This window comes from Azolla caroliniana, unplaced genomic scaffold (genome assembly GCF_043228905.1).
Source record: "Azolla caroliniana isolate FFs.n. ecotype wild unplaced genomic scaffold, voAzoCaro1.0.p SCAF_16, whole genome shotgun sequence".
NCBI classification, from domain to species: Eukaryota; Viridiplantae; Streptophyta; class Polypodiopsida; order Salviniales; family Salviniaceae; genus Azolla; species Azolla caroliniana.
In genome coordinates, this window is record NW_028230451.1 from 3218227 (window position 1) to 3238429 (window position 20203).

General features: G+C 44.6%; 1 pseudogene; it reads right to left on the reverse strand.

Annotated features, from left to right (window-relative positions):
* Positions 1-4470: 4470 nt before the first annotated feature.
* LOC147853608 (molybdate transporter 1 pseudogene) lies at positions 4471-6094 on the reverse strand (annotated as a pseudogene).
* Between the last annotated feature and the right edge of the window lie 14109 nt (positions 6095-20203).

Here is a 20203-nt window from a genome sequence, read left to right on the forward strand (position 1 = left end):
ATGGCAAACTTCAACCGCATTTGCCAAACGAGTTCGGTGAGCTCTCTGGCATGCCGACCGGAGAGTAGCATGTTGTCCACGTAGATGATGAGGAAGACGGGAGACCCGACTTGAGTTGTTTTGGTGAAGAGACAGTGGTCCTCATCGCTCTTGGAGAAGCCGACCGATTGGATGAAGTCGTCGAACTTCTTGTACCACATGTCGGGGTGCCTGTTTCAGGCCGTATAAACTCTTCATGAGTCGGCAGACTAGATGTTCCTGGCCGGATACCACAAAGCCTTTCGGCTGCTCCATATAGATTTCCTCCTGTAGGTCACCATGGAGGAATTCCATTTTTACATCTAGCTAAATCAGCTCTAAGTCGTCGGCAGCCACGACGCCGAGCGTGAAACGGAGGGTCATCATTTTCACCACTAGTGAAAAGATTTCGTCGAAGTCGACGCCATATTCTTGTCTAAATCCCTTCGCAACTAATCTGGCCTTGTACTTTGGGGTGGTCGAGTCGGAAGTCTCTTTTAGTCAATAGACCCACTTACATGGAAGAGCACGTCGATTCTTCGGTAATTCGACCAAGTCCCAAGTCTTGTTTGCCCGAATGGAGTGCATTTCTGACTCCATCGCCAGATGCCATGTGGCTAAATCGGCAGATGCCGATGCTTCTTCGTAAGACGTCGGTTCGCCGACTTTGGTAAAGAAAATTCCGGGAGAATACCTCTCCGGAGGTTGCGACAGTCTCTCAGATTTGCGAGGTATGACTGGACTAGTCGCACCGGGTAGATGGTCGGGAGCCGAGCCATTCGGTTGTGCCGAATTGGTGGATTCGGTGCGAGAGTTGTCGGTTACTCGTGAAACCGATCTCGTGTTGTGGGTTGGGCCGTCATGAAGGGTTGGCACTTCAGAAAATATTACCCTTCGGACTTCAATAGGCCTTTTGGCCGTTTTATGCATAGTTGACTCGTTGAACACGACGTCCGAACTTCGGATGATTTGTCTGTGCACGGGGTCCCAGAGTCGGTATCCGATCTCGTTGTCGGGTCCATATCCAAGAAAAACACATTTCCTTGACCTTGGTTCGAGTTTCCAGCGGTCGTCTTTCGGTATGAGAGCATACGCCTCGCAACCGAAGATCCTCAGTTTGTCATAATTCGGCTTACTACCGGTCCATATTTCCTGAGGTATTTGAAGTCCTAGAGGTCTACTTGGCGACATATTTATTATGTGTACTGTCGTAAGTAGAGCCTCCGCCTAGAAGCCATCCAACAGTCCAGAGTGTTGGAGCATGGATACTACGCGTTCTTGAATCGTCTAATTCATGCGTTCAACAATTCCATTTTGCTCCAGACTATAGGGTGCCGTATATTCACATCGAATGCCGCATTCCCGGTAGAATTTGACGAATTCTTCAGACTTGAATTCTCCTCCATTGTCAGTTCAGAGACATTTCAGTTTCCGACCGGTCTGATTTTCGATCATTGCAAGCCATTCGGAGAAGATCGAGAACACCCGATCTTTGGTTCGGATGGGATAAGCCCACACCTTCCGAGTCGAGTCGTCAATGAAATTGACAAAGTACGAAGCACCACCGAGAGACTGATGTGGCATCGGGCCACAAACGTCCGAGTGGACTAAATCAAGGAGGCTCGATTCTCTTGGTGTTGATGTCGGGTGTGATGTGGCTACCTGTTTGCCGTATTGGCAATGCTTCAGAATTGGTGATCTGAGAAGGAGAGCTTGGGGATGTAACCGGCTCTGGATAGGTGCGTTATGCCGGCCTTGCTAAGGTGTCCAAGTCGTCCATGCCATAACGATGACACGGGGATATCAACCAGAAATAAGTCACCCTCTTTGAGCGTGACATATAAAGGATACAAAGAGTGTACCTTGGGTCCTCGAGCAAGTAGGAGGTTCCCTTTATGGAGTGTTCACCCTCCTGATGAGAACCAAGCACGGATGCCGGCTTCGTCAAGTTGTCTGACAGAGATCAAGGGGCTTGACAGCTCAGGAACGTGTCGGACGTTGTGTAGTACGAGTGTAGAGCAACCCGGAAGGTTGAACTCTACGGTGCCGATTCCGATTATGGCACAGTGTTGCGCGTTTCCGACTCGAACTGAGTCAGAGTGCCGGTCCGAGTATTGCCGAAACTGAGATCGGTGAGGTGTCACATGATACGATGCGCCCGAGTCCAGGAGCCATGTGCTCGATTCCTTAGTCGTATGCAGAACTTCTGATTCGATTGGGTTCTCTATGGACAGTATGTTCGGTTCGGTCATCAAAATTTCGGCTGAAGAGCCGACGTAGTTGACCTCCTCATGTCGGCTACTCTTCTGATCCGCTCTCTGAGCTTTGTCAAGTTTTTGCTTTGAGTGCCTAGCAGTCGGCTTTGATGTGTCTCGGTTTCTTGCAGTAGTTGCAGATTTGGTTGTCCCGGGACTTGCTCCGGCGTTGGATCAGATACATCTTCGTTGCAGCAACCTTCTTTTCATAAGTTTCCGACAATGTTTTCCAAAGTTCAAACGATGTCGTGCATGATTGCACTGTGAAGTACACTGACCCCGACAAGTGCATCTGAATCGTGGCACGGACGATTTTGTCCAGCTTTAGCCACTTGTTTCCCTTGTATGCTTCTGGAGGATTTTCATTCTCAATCGGGTCTATTTGACCCTTAACTATGAGATAGTCCTGCATTTGTTCCTTCTAGAAGTTGAAGTTCAAACCATCGAACCTCCTTAGACTCATCTCCAATGAGCCGGATGTTGATGCCATCTGCTTCAGTTTCGGTTGGTAAGACTCGGTTCGGAGTTGACCACGAACCTTAGTGGGGTGCAGCCGGTCGGCTCACCGGATATCGTTCTAGTCGGTTTTGAACCCGAGTCGGTTTGGTTTCGGATACTTGTTGTTGAACTTGCTCGAAGTGACTCCGGTAACTTGAGGGACAGAACTGGCTAGTCTTCCCAAATGTTGCCGAGTCGGAGTGAGCCCGGTTAGCTTCCGATTGTATGCCGAATACCGATTACACGAAACCGATTGTTTGGGCCAATTCTGGTTCGGATGACTGCAGCGATGAGAGGGACGGATCCAACTGATCCTCCCGAATGTCGATCAACCGATTGAAGCACGAAGTGGTTGTTGCCAAGAGACCAATCTGCAGCGGGTGGTTACAGCAAGCGGATGAATAGCGTTGGGTGACCTATTCGGATGTTGTTTAACCGAATGAAGCACGATTGGGTCGGTTGTTGCTCAAGGAGCTCCCCTCAAGCGGTTACAATCACAGGAATAGAGTACAACCGACTAGCTTACTCCAATTTGTGATTTAACACAGTGAGATGCGAGTTTTTTGTTTTTCTTCTCCCTTCTTTGTTCTTCAAAGAAAACGAAAACAGAATGTTGTGTTGTACGATGACGGTCGGCAGCGGGTTGAAGAACCTCCAACGCTCTGATACCAAATGTTGGGGACAAGGCCATCAATGCGGAAGTGCAAGCAACATTCGTGATGAAGAAGAACCTGTGTATGCATGAGCAAGATAGACACAGAGGGGGAGAGAGAGAGAGAGAGAGAGAGAGGCACAAAGGAAACGATATATTCTAATAGCAACAGTTACAAATGACAACCAACCTTCACTAAAGGTTACAAAGTCACTTTATATAGTGACTATCCTAGGGCAACTGCCCTTTATGCTATTTACAGAAATGGCCCAAACTTGGGTTGTCCAAAGGGACAATGTGAATTCGGCCATTATATATTCGTATTCGACATCTACGGTTTACGTTAATAAAGTGATGAAACAGAATGACAGAGGGAAAGAGATGGATACCTGGAGGAGTGGATGTTGCAGGTCGATGATGACACGAAGAGAGGCGAAAAGAAAGAAATATCGGAACCGAGTATGTAGTATGTACATACATGTTTGAGAGCCTCTACATGGAGGAGGGTATTTTGGAAATCAAGGGGGGGGGGGGGGGGGGGGGGGGTCGGTACATATAAATGCTAGAGAAATTGCTACCAGTTTCTGCACTAGTAATAGGGCCAACATCCTAATAATAATGCGAAGATGCAATAGTCTTCAATCAACTAGAGGCAACGTGTATTTAGCTATGAGTTGTCTCGATTGAAACACACATACATACACATATCAAATATATCCAAAGGCTATCCACACATGCATCAAACATATTTAAAGGCTCATGCCACACATCCATTACAAGTTGAAGACACAGGCATGGAAGCCGGCACCAAAATGCTTTATAATATATAACAAAGAAAGGTATCCCAATTGTATACGAGGTGTGTACATTAGGATGCTTTATACATGACAAAAGGTATCCCAGATGTATACGAGATGTATACAGGAGGATACGAACCAACAAGGTATGTGGTAACTAACCCACGAGATACAACAATACGATAGCAAGCCGAGACGGTATACGGTCCGTGTATATACCTTGGGCAAATATATTTTATTATGGAGTGGCCCTCCCCCTTTGAGAAGAAGTGTATGTGTAAGGGAGGGTATAAATGCTAGGAGTGAGTGAGGATAGTGTGAGGGTATAAATACTCTAGTACCGTATGGTATAGTATACGGAAGTATAGTATATATATGTATATATACTAGACGCTAGACGGTGGCTATGGTGGGAGCAGGTGCAGGAGGGGGTCCGCGGCGGAAGATGGAGCGTATCTTGTCTGAGACAGACTTGGGCGTGATGTCAGGGAGGCAGAAGAGGATGTGAATCCCCAGCGAGAAGAGGAAGCCGATGGCAGCGCTGGAGGTAGCGATGGACATGGCGGCGGAGGAGATGACGACGAAGGAATCGGCTCTGTTGGTCTGGTCGCGGCAAGCCATGGCCAGCTCCAGGCCGGCGTAGAAGAGCAGGACCCCAAGGATCCCCACAGGGTATGCCTCCAAGAGGCGTACCATGGAGCTACCCAGGAGGAGGCCCAGGAAGAGCTTGAAGCCGCCCAGGAAGACGACGGCCGCCCCGCTCCGGGCGCCGAACCTCCATTGGCCGGCCAGGCCACCGGCGCCATGGCAGGCGGGCATGCCGCCGAACCAGCAGCCCACCAGATTCATGAGCCCCACCGACACCGACACCTTGGTGGGGCTCACCAAGCCGCTCTTCTCCGGGTAAAGATCGCCCGCGAGCTTGCACACGGCCACCACGGAGTTGAGCACGGAGAGCGGGATCTGGGGGATGGCCGCCCTCACGAACCCCTTCCGCCACTCGTGGGCACTAATATGAGAATACACGTGCGGCGTGGCCGGCCCGAATTTGAAGGACTTGAAGACGCTAGGTTTCCGGATGAAGGCGAGCACAAGGCCGATGATGAAGACGATGAAGGCGGTCGGCACACGTTGGAACCATCGCCTCCATTTCGACTCCCGTTGTTGTCCTTGTCCTTGTCCTTGTACTTGTCCGACCTCATCCTCGCCCGGCGGGGGAGGGCCCGACCCCCCGACCACCACGATGAAGCAGAAGGTGAGGAGCGCAACCAACATCCCATCCAACCCCATCCACTCCCTATTCCCCTTTGTCTTCCCCGTCGTGAAGTTCTGGATCTTGAGCACGTACTTCACCCCCGTGACCGCGAACGACAGCCCCTGCGAGAGCTGGATGCCCCTCACCACGGGCAGCGGCACGAGCTTCTGGACCACGTGCATGAGCCCCGTGATGCCGAGCCCCGTGAGGATCGCGGACGTCGTGATCCCCGCGGCCATGATCTCGGCCAGCGTGAGGCGCTCCGAGATGGCCACGGCCGCGATCGTCTTCATGGGCTGGACGGGCATCGGCACCCCGAAGCCAATGCCGGTGATGATGTTGTAGGCGCCCGTGAAGATGAGGGTGGTGCCAAGGTCGAGGTCGTTGGCGAGTGCCAGGGCCACCACGATGGGGATGAAGGTACCCAAATCACCCAATGCCCCGCTCATTTCCATCCACACCGACTTATACTTCATGTTAGTGCGCGCCTCAGCCACTATCGCCTTCTTGTCCCACCCCATGATGCTCAAAATAGGCCTATACCGTGGTTGGCTTGATTGATTTAACAAGAAGATCCAAGTCTACAAAGGCACTTCCTCTACTATCTTCTTCTTATGATTATCTACAAGGAGATCCTCACGCTTAAATAGATCCATCCATCTAGAGTTGACATTTTGTTAATAGATTTGTATATCAAGGGGAGGCCTATATCGGGGAAGGCTTACTTGGGATGTATCCTTCTTTATTTGTAGTACCATTGTCTCACGTCACTATTCACAACTCAGTATCTTGTACTACCATTCCTCTTAATCCTCCATCATGTGTATACCGAGTTACGACCACACAATTATAGGGTGGAACCATTGGCTTTGTCGTCGTCCATCATCTCACCCTTGGCTTTACCTAACAGATGACACATATTGAGCCTACATCTAATTGTGTCGTTGATAGTAAAATAGTAGGCTCTTATAATCAACAAGCACACCATGGAAAATGAGATACAATTACTTGCCCTAATGATTGCCTTGATCTTGTAATATAGAAGTATGTTTGCACGAATATGATACATGCATGGTTCGCCAGCTTTTTATTGTTACTAGCAAGACGACACAGATTGATATAATGCATATGCATGAGCTATAATTTCCATGCATACGGTTAGAGACCACATATAATTAGGTTTTATATAGTACTAGGATATTTTGAGGTGACAAAGGTTTGCATTAACCTAGTTATCTCTTTGTCTTAGTGTTTGAAAAAGCTTGCAACATCACAACACCAAATCTCCCTAATCATCTACCTCTTCGGAGCGCATTCCTTGCTACAAATTCCCTTAAGATTCCTAAGAGTTGCCACTACTTTTACTCGTGCAATAAACAACATAATGGACATGATATCATTGTCATCATATTCCTCACAAAATGATCATGAACATTGCACATTCGTCACTTTGTTTTGAGATTTTAAGACCCTTGCAAGCAAGTTAGACTATGAATATTCTAATAAGGAAGTGTGATGAGATTTTGAGGCTTCCCATTAAGAAAGTCAAACGAAGAATATTCCAAGAAGTAGGGTCCAATCAAAATGCTTTGTGTTTCTTACATTTGAATACTAGAATCATGTATGCGTGCATTCATGTTTCACCAACTTTTTATCGTTACTAGCAAGATGGCATGCCACAATAGTTACAATTTCCATGATGATGACACTATAACTAGGATATATATATTCCAAAACAACATTGCTTCTATAGGTAGGATATCGATTGGTAGGTGAGAAAGGTTTGCATTAACCTAGTAAAATGAATATCACGAGTCTATCTACTCGAGTACACTCCTTGTTATATTTTCCCACTACTCTTACACATGCAATATCTGCATCAAACAACAAAATTATGGACAAAGATTATTACATCATCTTCTTCATTGTATCCTCATGACGACAATCGTGGAGTTATCCATCAAGCACTTATTTTTGAGACCTCGCCATCACGTCAAACTAGGAATATACCAAGAAGGAGGGTTCAATCACACCACCTTATGTTTATTACATTTGAATATTCCAAAAATGAGGGAGTCACACCCTGGCTTTGACTTTCTTTCCACTAGAATATTCATGACCACTAAAATTATAAACATTTGAAATACATGTCCTCCACATTCCTATAAAAGAGCCCAACTTTATTCTTCAACTTGCCCTTTTCCCTCTAATTTAGCAAACTAATCTATAAAATATTCACATTATATAATGCTAATTATTCATATCCTATTAATGTTGTCACATGATTCTAGGGGAAGGGTGTGTAAGTCTTGAGCGGAACCACGTGGGTTCTTAACTAGGGAAGATAGTTTTTCATGGCATTGCCCTTGTATTTAGTTGTGGGAGATGAGTGTTGTAAGTGCAAACATGAGCATCCTCCCGACAAACCTTCCTCTGCAATGTGCGCGAGGATCTACCACGATAAATTCACGGGTTTTACTACATTTTGGAGCAACAACTTGTTTCATTGACATTGGCTTTTCCTAAAAACATAAAATCTTGGTGGTCTGAATATTGAAACCAATCAATCGAAAATATCAATGGGCAAATGTTTTCATCAGGTGTAGTTATAGAAGCGATTATGTATCATGTATCATGTATCATGTATCATGTATCATGTATCATGTATCATGTATCATGTATCATGTATGTCAATATATATTGTTTATTCTAATATGTATCATGTATCATGTATCATGTATCATGTATGTCAATATATATCGTTTATTCTAATATGTGCTTGTGTCTAACTATTACCAAATAATAAAGAGCACTGGCGAGGGAATCGCGACCATGGATAGTGCAGAGCGTTGGGTTGAGGGCACATGCGATCTACACCATCCGATGTGGATAAAAAAAGTGTGCCAGTGAAAAAGTTGTCACCAGCCACCCGACCCGTCATTATTCAAACACCGTGCTCTATTTTTAGACACCTTGCTAATAATTTTCAGATACACTGCTCTATTTTTAGACACCCTACTCAAATCAGGTGCCCTCGGCCAAGCGCCATGCACCGTCCATGGTCGTGATTCCCTTGCCAAGCTTCTTTATTATTTGTTAGTGGTACTAATATGTATATATCATGTATGCATCAGTATATATGGATATGTGTGCATGTATGTATATCTGTAATATGTAATGTACTTATGTATGTGTATGTATGTACGTATTTACATATGGTAACATATATTTGTACATATATTTATGGTTAGTCAATATGCATGTATGTATATGCATATTGATGGATGTAATGTTTGAACGCAAGTATATATGCATGCATGTATGAATGTATGTATGTATATATGATACTCTAAATTTGAATCATGTTTGCATAATATATTCTTTACTATCTCATTGAAATATATTATGGATGCATGTATGAATGAATGTATGTATATATGATACTCTAAATTTGAATCATGTTTGCATAATATATTCTTTACTATCACCAGACCCAGACTCGCTGAAATCGGCCAAGTGAAGTCCCAATTGTCGGATGCATTTGAAATGAAGGACTTGGGGGACCTTCATTACTTCCTCGGGATTGAAGTGATCCACACTCCCGATGGCATATTGTTGTCTTAGCAACATTATGTGTTGAATATGTTGTACAAGTTCGGCATGACCGATTGCCAACTAGTGTCCACACCCCTGGACCGAAACCTGAAGGTTCTTCCCGACTCCAGACTGGCCTGCAACGAGAAACAGTTCCAACAAATTGTCAGGAGCCTTATTTACTTAACGATCACCTGACCTGACTGTTGGAAGCGAGGTCGTCTTTGCGGAAGATCAAGTAGCATTCTTTCCTTTCCTGTACCTGCGTATGACAGTCTCTAGGTCGTTGCACAGAGAGAGAGAGAGAGAGAGAGAGAGAGAGAGGCACAAAAAAACTTCTTATTTCATAAAGCAATAATACAACATCCAACCTTACAAAGAGGTTACAAGGTCACTATATATAGTGACCGACTTAGGGCAACTACCCTTTATGCTAATTACATAAATGGCCAAAGACGAGATAGTGTGAATACGTCCATTATACACATGTATTCGACACTCCCCCGTAATGGGCGTATACATGGGTTATCTAAGATTACAGGTATAGACTTAGGTTCTCGGACATATCAGCTTTGTTCGGGTCGGCAGGGTCCGAAGGCAGAAGACCGAACTGGTCGGGTCGGAACAGTTGAAGCCGATCATTAAGGAACTGATGTCGGTTGTCGGGAACCATCCTGCTCTGTGTCCGGCTCTAACCGGACTGGTTTGTCGTTACGCCCATCTGATGCCGAAGAGACCGAAAACGGTCTGCCGAAAGACACTTGGTCATTCCATCTGCGACATTGTCGGTTGTGGATATTTTCTCTAGACCGATTTTCCCTGAAATGACGCAGTCCCGAACGAAGTGATATCGAACGTCGATATGTTTGGAGGCGTTGTGGTGAACCGGATTTTTTGACAAGGCAACAGCACCTTGACTGTCGCTGTAGACAACTGGAGCCGAGTCATGGTCGACTTGTCGAAACGTGTGCGCCAGCCGACCGAGCCACAAAGCTTCTTTTGCTGCGTCGGACGCAGCTACATATTCTGCTTCGGTCGTTGAGGTCGCTGTGCACTCCTGAAGTTTCGACTTCCACGAGATTGCTCCATTGCCGAATTTGAAGCAGTATCCGGTTGTTGATTTCCGACTGTCTATACAGTCGGCGAAGTCCGAGTCGGTGTAACCGACTACGCCTGAGGTTCGGTTCGGACCGAAAAGAATGCCGTGGTCTTTTGTGCCAACCAGATATCTGAACACATGCTTGACTGCGTTCCAATGCGATCGGCCAGGTTTGTGCATAAATCTGCTAACGACTCCTACGGCGTGAGAAATATCAGGCCGTGTCGCGACCATCAGGTACATAAGGGAGCCGACTGCCGGTGCATACGGTACCGACTTCATATCTTCCCCCTCCGGGCCGGATGTCGGGCAGTCTCGCTGAGAGAGCCGAAGATTCATTGGGAGCGGGGTTGAAGTAGATTTGGCGGATTGCATGTTGAAGCGTTCCAAGACACGTCCGATATAGTCGGTCTGAGACAAAAAAAGATGTCGTTTATCGCGATGCCGACTAATTTTCATGCCAAGGATGTGTCGTGCCGGACCGAGGTCCTTCATGGCAAACTTCAACCGCAGTTGCCGAACGAGATCGGCAAGTTCGCCCGCGTGGCGTCCAGAAATTAGCATGTCGTCCACGTAAATGATGAGGAAGATGGGTGATCCATCTTGAGCTGTGTTGGTGAAGAGACAATGGTCCTCATCGCTTTTGGAGAAGCCGATCGATTGGATGAAGTCGTCGAACTTCTTGTACCATTGTCGTGGTGCCTGTTTGAGGCCGTATAGACTCTTCCTGAGTCGGCAGACTAGATGTTCTTGGCCAGTTGCCACAAAGCCTTTTGGCTGCTCCATATAAATTTCCTCCTCGAGATCACCATGGAGGAAGGCTGTTTTGACATCTAGCTGAATCAGCTCCAAGTTGTCGGCTGCCACTACGCCGAGCAGAAAACGAAGGGTTGTCATTTTCACCACTGGTGAAAAAATCTCGTCGAAGTCGACGCCATATTCTTGTCGGAAGCCCTTCGCAACTAATCTGGCCTTGTACTTTGGGGTGGTCGAATCAGACGTCTCTTTTAGTCGATAAACCCACTTGCAAGGAAGAGCACGTCGGTTCCTAGGTAATTCGACCAGATCCCAAGTCTTGTTTGCTCGAATGGAGTGCATTTCCGACTCCATCGCCAGATGCCAGGTGGCTGAATCGACAGATGTCGATGCTTCTTCGTAAGACGTTGGTTCGCCGGCGTCGGTGAAGAAAATTCCAGGAGAATACCTCTCCGGAGGTTGCGACAGTCTCTCGGATCGTCGAGGTATGATTGGACTGGTTGCATCGGGTATCGTGGTCGGATGGTCCGAAAGCGGATTGTTCTGTTGTGCCGAGTCGGGGTTGTCCGAGTCGGTAGTGTAAGGTTCAGCTACCCGTGAAGCTGACCGTGTGTTGAGAGCGGGGCCTTCTTGAAGGGTCGGCACGTCGGAGAATGTTACCCTTCGGACTTCGATCGGTTTGTCGACTGATGGATTCATAGCCGACTCGTTGAACACAACGTCCGAACTTCGAACGATTTGTCTGCGTTCGGGGTCCCAGAGTCGGTATCCCATTTCGCCGTCTGATCCATATCCAAGGAAAATGCATTTCCTGGACCGAGGTGCAAGTTTTCGGCGATCATCTTTCGGAATAAGGGCGTACGCCTCGCATCCGAAGATCCTCAGCTTGTCGTAATTCGGCTTACTGCCGATCCATAGTTCCTGAGGAATTTGAAGTCCTAGAGGTCTACTTGGCGACATATTGATTATGTGTACTGCCGTGAGTAGAGCCTCTGCCCAGAAGCCATCCGACAGTCCGGAGTGTTGGAGCATGGAAACTATCCGTTCTTGGATCGTCCGATTCATTCGCTCTGCGATCCCGTTTTGCTCCGGACTGTGTGGTGCCGTAAATTCACGTCGGATGCCGCGTTGTCGGCAGAATTTGACGAATTCATCGGATTTGAACTCTCCCCCGTTGTCGGTCCGAAAGCATTTCAGCTTTCGATCGGTTTGAGTTTCTACCATAGCGAGCCAGTCTGAGAAGATCGAGAAGACCCGATCTTTGGTGCGAATCGGATAAGCCCACACCTTTCGAGTCGAATCGTCAATAAAAGTGACGAAGTAAGAGGCACCGCCGAGAGACTGATGCGGCATTGGGCCACAGACGTCCGAGTGGACTAAGTCGAGAGGTCTCGTGTCTCTTGGTGCTGATGTCGGGTGTGATGCGGCTGCTTGTTTGCCATACTGACAATGCTCGCAGAATTGATGGTCCGAGAAGGAGAGTTTGGGGATGTATCCGGCTCTAGATAGATGCGTGATGCCGGCCTTGCTGAGGTGTCCTAATCTTCTGTGCCATAGTGATGACACAGGAATATCCACCAAAAACAGGTTACCCTCTCTGAGCGTAACATGTAACGGATACAGTGAGTGTATCTTGGGTCCCCTAGCAAGCAGGAGGTTCCCCCTGTGGAGTGTCCACCCTCCCGAAGAAAAACCGGCACGAATGCCGTCTTCATCTAGTTGTCCGACTGAGATCAATGGCCTTGAGAGCTCGGGTACATGTCGGACATTGTGGAGTACAAGTGTAGAGCCACCTGCAAGGTTGAGCTCTACTGTGCCGATTCCGATGATGTCACAGTGTTGTGAGTTGCCGACCCGAACTGAGTCGGAGTGACGGATCGTATATTGCCGAAATTGGGACCGATGAGGAGTCACATGAAATGACGCGCCCGAATCCAAGAGCCATGTGCTCGATTCTTCAGTCGTGAGTAGAACTTCTGATCCGACTGGATTTTCGATTGATAGTATATTCGGGTCGTCTGGGAGCACATCGGCTGAGAAGCTGACGTAATTGATCTCCTCATGCCGGCCACTCTTCTTGTTGTTCTTGTTCTTGAGTGCGCGGCAGTCGGCTTTGATGTGTCCGGGTTTCTTGCAATAGTTGCAGATTCGGTTATCCCGTGACTGGCTCCGTCTTCGCTGATTGTTCGGCGGCCGTGAGGAATCTCTTCCTCGTATGTTCGATCGGTCTGTCGAACCTTGTACTACATAAGCGTCGTCTGTTGAGTCTTTGGCGAAAGACTTTCTCCGAGCTGCTTCGGTCAGGATTGCGCTCGTGACTTCGGAGTATTTAACAGTCGTGGTTGACGCGTTGCACACGGTTGTGACAAAAGTTTCCCATGATGAGGGAAGGCTACTCATGAGTATCATTGCTCTGAGTTCATCCTCGATTTCCGTCCCCTGAGATGAGATTTGGGAGCTTATGCTTTCGTACTCATTAAGGTGTGCTTGGACCGAATCGGATTCTTTCATCCGCAAGTTGTAGAGGCGCCGGATCAGAAACATCTTCGTTGCGGCTACCTTCTTTTCGTAAGTGTCCGACAGTGTTTTCCACAGTTCGAATGCTGTCGTACACGATTGCACCGTAAAATATACCGATTCCGATAGGTGCATCCGAATCGTGGCGCGGACGATTCTGTCCAGCTTCTGCCACTCAATTGGTTTGTATCCTTCTGGAGGTTCTTCATTTTCGATGGGATCGATTTGCCCCTTGACTATGAGATAGTCTTGCATTTGCTCCTTCCAGAAGTTAAAGTTCGATCCATCGAACTTTCGTAGACTCATTTCTGACGAGCCGGATGTTGATGCCATCAAATTCGGTTTCGGTTGACGAAGCTCGGTTCGGAGTTGACTACGAACCTTGTTGGAGTGCAGCCGGTTGGCTCACCCGATATCGTTCTAGTCGGATTTGAACCCGAGTCGGTTCGGCTTCGGATATATGTATTGTTGAACTTGCTCGAATTGACTCCGGTAACTTGAGGGACAGAACCGACTGGTCTTCCCGGATGTTGCCGAGTCGGAGTGAGCCCGGTTCGCTTCGGATATATATGCCGAATACCGATTATTGAAACCGATTATCTGGACCGATTCTGCTTCGGGTGGCTGCAGCGACGAGAGAGACAGATCCAACTGATCCTCTCGAATGTCGATCAGCCGGATGAAGCACGAATTGGGGTTGTTGTCTTGAGACCGATCTGCATCGAGTGGTTACAACGAGCGGCGAGCAGCGTTTGTTGACTACTTCGGATGCCGTTTAACCGAATGGAGCACGATCGTGTCAATGATACACAAGGGGATTTCACCTCGAGCGGTTACGATCACAAGGAACAGAGTACAACCTGATGGCTTACTCCAAGCAAGAGGATCTAACGCGATGAGGTGCAAAACCTCGTTTTTTTTTTCTTTTTGTTCTTCTTCTCTCTTTTTCGAATGACGCAGAAAACCGAATGCTGAGACGACGGCCGACAGCGGATTGAAGGACCGACTACTGTGCAGGCTCTGATACCAGATGTTGGAAGCGAGGTCGTCTTTGCGGAAGATCAAGTAGCATTCTTTCCTTTCCTGTACCTGCGTATGACAGTCTCTAGGTCGTTGCACAGAGAGAGAGAGAGAGAGAGAGAGAGGCACAAAAAAACTTCTTATTTCATAAAGCAATAATACAACATCCAACCTTACAAAGAGGTTACAAGGTCACTATATATAGTGACCGACTTAGGGCAACTACCCTTTATGCTAATTACATAAATGGCCAAAGACGAGATAGTGTGAATACGTCCATTATACACATGTATTCGACACCGACATCAGCTATCCGGTCGGGATGATAAGTCAATTTATATCGAAGCCGACCGTGGAGCACCTTCAATGCGCGCACTGAATACTAAGGTATGGTAGCGGCACTAAGGATCAAGGATTGTTATACCGACACAATATAACTGAAAAGCTAGTCAAATATACGGATGCCGATTGGGCCGGTGATGCGTTGGATCGTCGGTCCACTTCCGGTTACATGTTCTCTCTAGGTAGCGTGGTTGTTGCATGGAGCAGCAAAAAGCAGCCGACTATGGCTCTATCGAGCACTGAGGCTGAGTATCAGGGCGCTAATGTTGCCACCTGTGAAGCCATCTGGCTTTGGCAACTGCTACAAGACCTGGGAATCGAAGTCCCGACTCCGATCTCAATCTACGACGACAACATGAGCAGCATACAACTGGCCAAGAACGTCGTGTTCCATGCTCGGACAAAGCACATAGAAGTGCATTACCACTTTGGTGAAGTCGAATTCTGGTATGTTCTTACAAATCAACAGGTTGCTAACATCTTCTCCAAGGCACTTGGAACCGACAAGTTGCAACACTTTTTCGGAGATGTGTGGTCTTCAGCATCTTGACATCCTGCACTTAAGGGGGAGAAAGGAGGAAACCAGAACAAAAACCGGAAAGGCAGGTAATGGCACCGAACAAGGAGTCAGAGATAAGGAAACCGAAACAGGGGAGACAAGAAGAAAAACAGAGCCGAGTCAGCTGAAGAAGTCGGCACATCCGAACAAGTCGGAACAAGCGACGACGACGGCAGACTCAAGAAGGATAGAGCCGACCAAAAGGAGAAGGCCAAGACCTGAACGTGGTTTGATGTTGTGAAGGGCCTGAAGACTGAGGACGAATTGGAGACAACCAATTATGATAAGAGCTGGAACGAATCAGAGGCACCCTATTTGGAAGAGGTGTTTGATTCAGAGGAGCTAGATCAACTGAAGGCCAAATGGATTAGGAGGTAGCGGATGTCGACACCGATGCAGAGGAACTGACGGTTCAAGAATTGTCGGAGTCGCAACAATGAAGGAGCTGAGATGGGCCTTATGATCAGACAAGCCAACCAAGAAGGTCAAGGTGGGCGGGATCAGACGGGTCATGGAAAGCAAAACCAGACGGGTCAAGGAGCGCGAGCAAGGCGAGAAGAAGCCAGAAGAAGCCGACTGCAAGGCTTGACGGACACTAACACAATGATCCAACCTCAAGTTGAGCTTGAGGGGGAGTGTTGAGCGGACATGCTCAACCAGATCCACATCGGCTAAATAAGACGGAGACGGATTGGTATCCGGATCGGAGAGACAGATTCGTATCCGGATTGGAGAGATGGATCGCATTTTAGTCGGTACGTCGTTAGAGGCCTACAATCTCAGCCTAGTACGTAGGCATATTCCGTGGAGTTAGTGTTAGTCTCCCGTATGAGCATTGAAGTACTTGTCAGTACTTTTGTAGTCCTTTTAAGGACTTGTAAAAAAGTGTTCAGTAGGACATTTGTATACACAGAGTGTTATTATTTTGAGTTAAGTTTTACTGTTCTGCTCTCTCTGTCTATCCCGCGTACTGTGTATTCTCAAGCTTCCATTAAACCTTCATTCTCTATTTTACTGTTGTTATCCCGCTAAGCCAGTTTGTCTACAAGCTTTCGCACGCATTTCTTTACAAAAAGCAATCTACAACGTAATCACTCACACAAGATTAAGTAAAAACTTAACTTATCTAAGTTTGTATCGGGATTCCAGCACTTGATCGAAGATTAACACAACAAGAAATCACCAACATGGCTCTGCTCCCATTAATCCACATTTAGAATAATTACAAAGTTATGAGGATACAAAAGTACAAAAAATGCAAGTTTTACAATAAGTTGAGACTCTAGTTAAAGTGACGAGATTAGCGTGTCACAAGAGAGAGATTTCAATAACATAACAAGTTAGCGAGAGAGAAGTTTTAGAAACTCAAGAAGCTTACTCAATAAATGTGAAGGGAACACAAATTGTTATGAAGCGTGGAATGGTCCAATTAGACCATCATCTTTGTCATGGTAAGCTAGCACATAAAAGGCTATGTATGGGCAATTAATTTAGGGGAAAATAGAATGACATAAGAGAGGTTGAAGGTATGCCACATTAAGCAATAACCTAGCTACATTAGGATATTTATAACAATAGCTTGTAAAATATTTAAGGGCTTGAACTCCATTATGATATGATTGTATCATCCATTCCATATTCTGAATAAAGAATGAATGTATTTTCCATTTCATATTGTGAATATAATATTGGTGTTGTGGTATATGTTGTGTCAACTATATGTTTGTTTGAGAGTGTGAGGGAGGTATCATCTTGGGGAGCTTCATGAATATCCAATTTGTAAGGAGAGTGCACCATTCATGTCCATAGAGAGGCTTGTTAGTGATATCTCCTATCAAAGCCCCATAAGTGATCTGAAGTTGAAAGTGTTGGGTGATCAAGGAGACCAACACAAACCTTTAATTGGCGGCCTTTTCATGTCATATCTACATGAGTTCGAAATAAGTCACCATCATCAATATTTGATTTGAAGGATGCAACAGAATCAATTTGCCAAGTTTGAATAAAGCACCATTTATTTATTTTTTTCCAAAACAAAAGCACCACCTATTTTGAGTGATAATGACTATACTAACTCCGTTATATATATCGTTTTTCGTTTGAATTTTCAAATGATTGGTGTTGATATGCTTGTACACCAACAATACTTCTTTTTTTATTAAATATCATATGTTATTCATATATTTTAAGACTCAAGTTCATCGAGACATTTTGCTTTTATTAGCCAATCTCAAAGTAAAGAAAGGATTCAAAATCAATTACCGTAACAAGTGGTGATCAAATATTTAGGGATTGAAAATTGATCCATTGTTGATCCCATGCAAAACAAAACAAAATGTTGGTCCCTCAACATAAATTTCTATCAGATGGAAAATGTATGAAATTGAGTTATGGAATGCATCATATATGATGTTTTAGCCAATGATAACACCCTTCTTAAAGTTTTTTTTTTCATATCCATTTAAAGCAAGTTATGATCAATGTGAACGCAAACTTGTTGACATTACGTTTGTGGCCTAATGTCAACAGGTGAATGTGAATCCAACATGTGTGATAATGACGTTTATAAAGAATCAAGTATCTCGTCTTACACATTTGCTTTCATTGTTGTAATCTTAAAGCTCAAGATAAAGCACAGAAATTATGTGGACGCGTTATCTCACCAACCTCCTAATTTTAGTAGGATTCATTTAAATTGTCTTGTTTTTCCTTAAATGTGCTGAGAAAATATCGAAATTGAAGTATCCACATTGCACCAGCTCTTCCTTACTTAAAAGAGACCTCATGAATGAAGTGAGAAAAGGCATCACTCGTTCAAGTAGTCACTTTACACTAATTAGAAAATGAGAAAAAGTTGAAAGGGAAGAGAAGATTTTAATCAATCATTGTTTGAGTATCACAAACCAAAAGAAACCAAGAATATTAAAACTTTTAATTGTGGTTGCAATCATAGAATGAACCATACGTAACATACGTGCATTCGCGTTCAAGAATGATTCAATCAAATGTGTATGGTAAATCATCTCAAAGTTGGATTGGATTTATAAGTTGGAAAAAAATAAAGGTTGGAATTTCAAAAAATGACTATGGTCTATATTATATATTGATTGAATCAAATGTCAACACAATTGAAAGTTCAAAACTTAGGAATTACTTTACTAAACATTAGAAAGCACGAACATAAAAATCAAATAATTCAAAGCCATAATTGTATTGATGATGAGCTCATCTTGCAATTATCGATGTTCTCATCTCGCAACTAGTGAAGGTATCAATTTCTTCACTTTAGAACTTTAAAAAAAAATGAGTATGAACTATAGATATTGAATCAAAATATGTCATTATAAATTATAATCAAACGTTCAAAACCTCATAAAATGTATATTCGAGAATATGAAGAAAACATGACACTAAAATAAAATTTTACTATGACATGACACTAAAGAAAGAGAGCGAGAGAGGGAGGGAGGGAGGGAGGGAGAGAGAGGGAGAGAGAGAGAAAGAGGGAGAGGGAGAAGTGAGACAATTCAAATTCGAACCCAAGACATAAGCAATAGCACACAACAACTTCAACTAGGGTGAGCTAATTTCCAACAATAAAAAAAGAAAAAAAAAGAAAGGAAAACATATTTTTCCCTTTTCAAACGTATTTGTTTCCAAACATTTGCATACTTGCACAAACGCATTTATTACAATTCCGTTCAACTTGCAATATAGCACCATTGGTTTTTTGGATATAGGGTATGGTGTCAAACAAGTAAACAAATTGTCATTAAAGGCTTACCCTCTTAGAGCGAAGATAATAATGGTAAAATGTTCACATAACCCCCCAACCATGACATGCATTTCTAACAACAAAACAATACATTGCATTGCCTCTTATAATAGTTTAGTTTAAGGAGGGTATTTCCTCGACAAACTGTTCACATGAAAATATTGTATCAAAATGCAATACTTTCGTTTACAATTTCTGTATTGTAGAAATTGTGTCAAATTTCAATGTGGTAAAATAAAGTCTTTTTTATAGAGGTGAATTATTAGTCTATATACTCTCCCAAACTAAAAGTAGTGTTTATCTAGAGAACACAACATAAACCCATTTCCTGATGCTTGAGCCCCACAATCTTCAAGTTGCAAAATAAGTGCTTTATAATGTTATTAAGGTGACGTCATGAGCTTACAAGTAATCACGTCTAAGAGTTCTAAAGTCTCATAAATAATGTAGAAACGCTTTGCTTTCCAACTAGGTTGTAACAAGTCTTGTCTTGTTATAATTGTCTTTTTATATGTAGCAACATCATACCCCACCATTGGATTTTGGAAATCGATATTTCTAGGTGAAACGTGTCAATTAATAATCAATATGATGATATTAACACGAAAATAATTATAATAAACATAATTAGAGTCATTGTTTCATATTCGAACCCATAACCTAATGCTAATAATCATCTAGATGCTTCAACATTCTTATAATGTAATATATTATCACATGCAAGCACCTACTTTTGCTCCCTCATCGAACCTATGGAAGTATCTTCATTTGAAGCTAAGAAATAGTAATAACAATGGACTTAGAGTGACATATATATGTTATGGTTTTGATTTTGGAGCTTTTTGTTGACATATTACTTTATTGAAAGTGATCCTAGACAAGGGTTTTAATTAAAGACTACGACAAGGATCGGCATAGAAGTGCATGCTATTTGTTGATGAGGTACACCTATCCACGACGTGGAGTTATGTTATTGATGTAGTTGTTATTGTTTTGATGATGACGTGCATGGCATAAATGCAATACAAAAGTTGCCAAATTAGAAAATTCTCATCGGGATTAAATT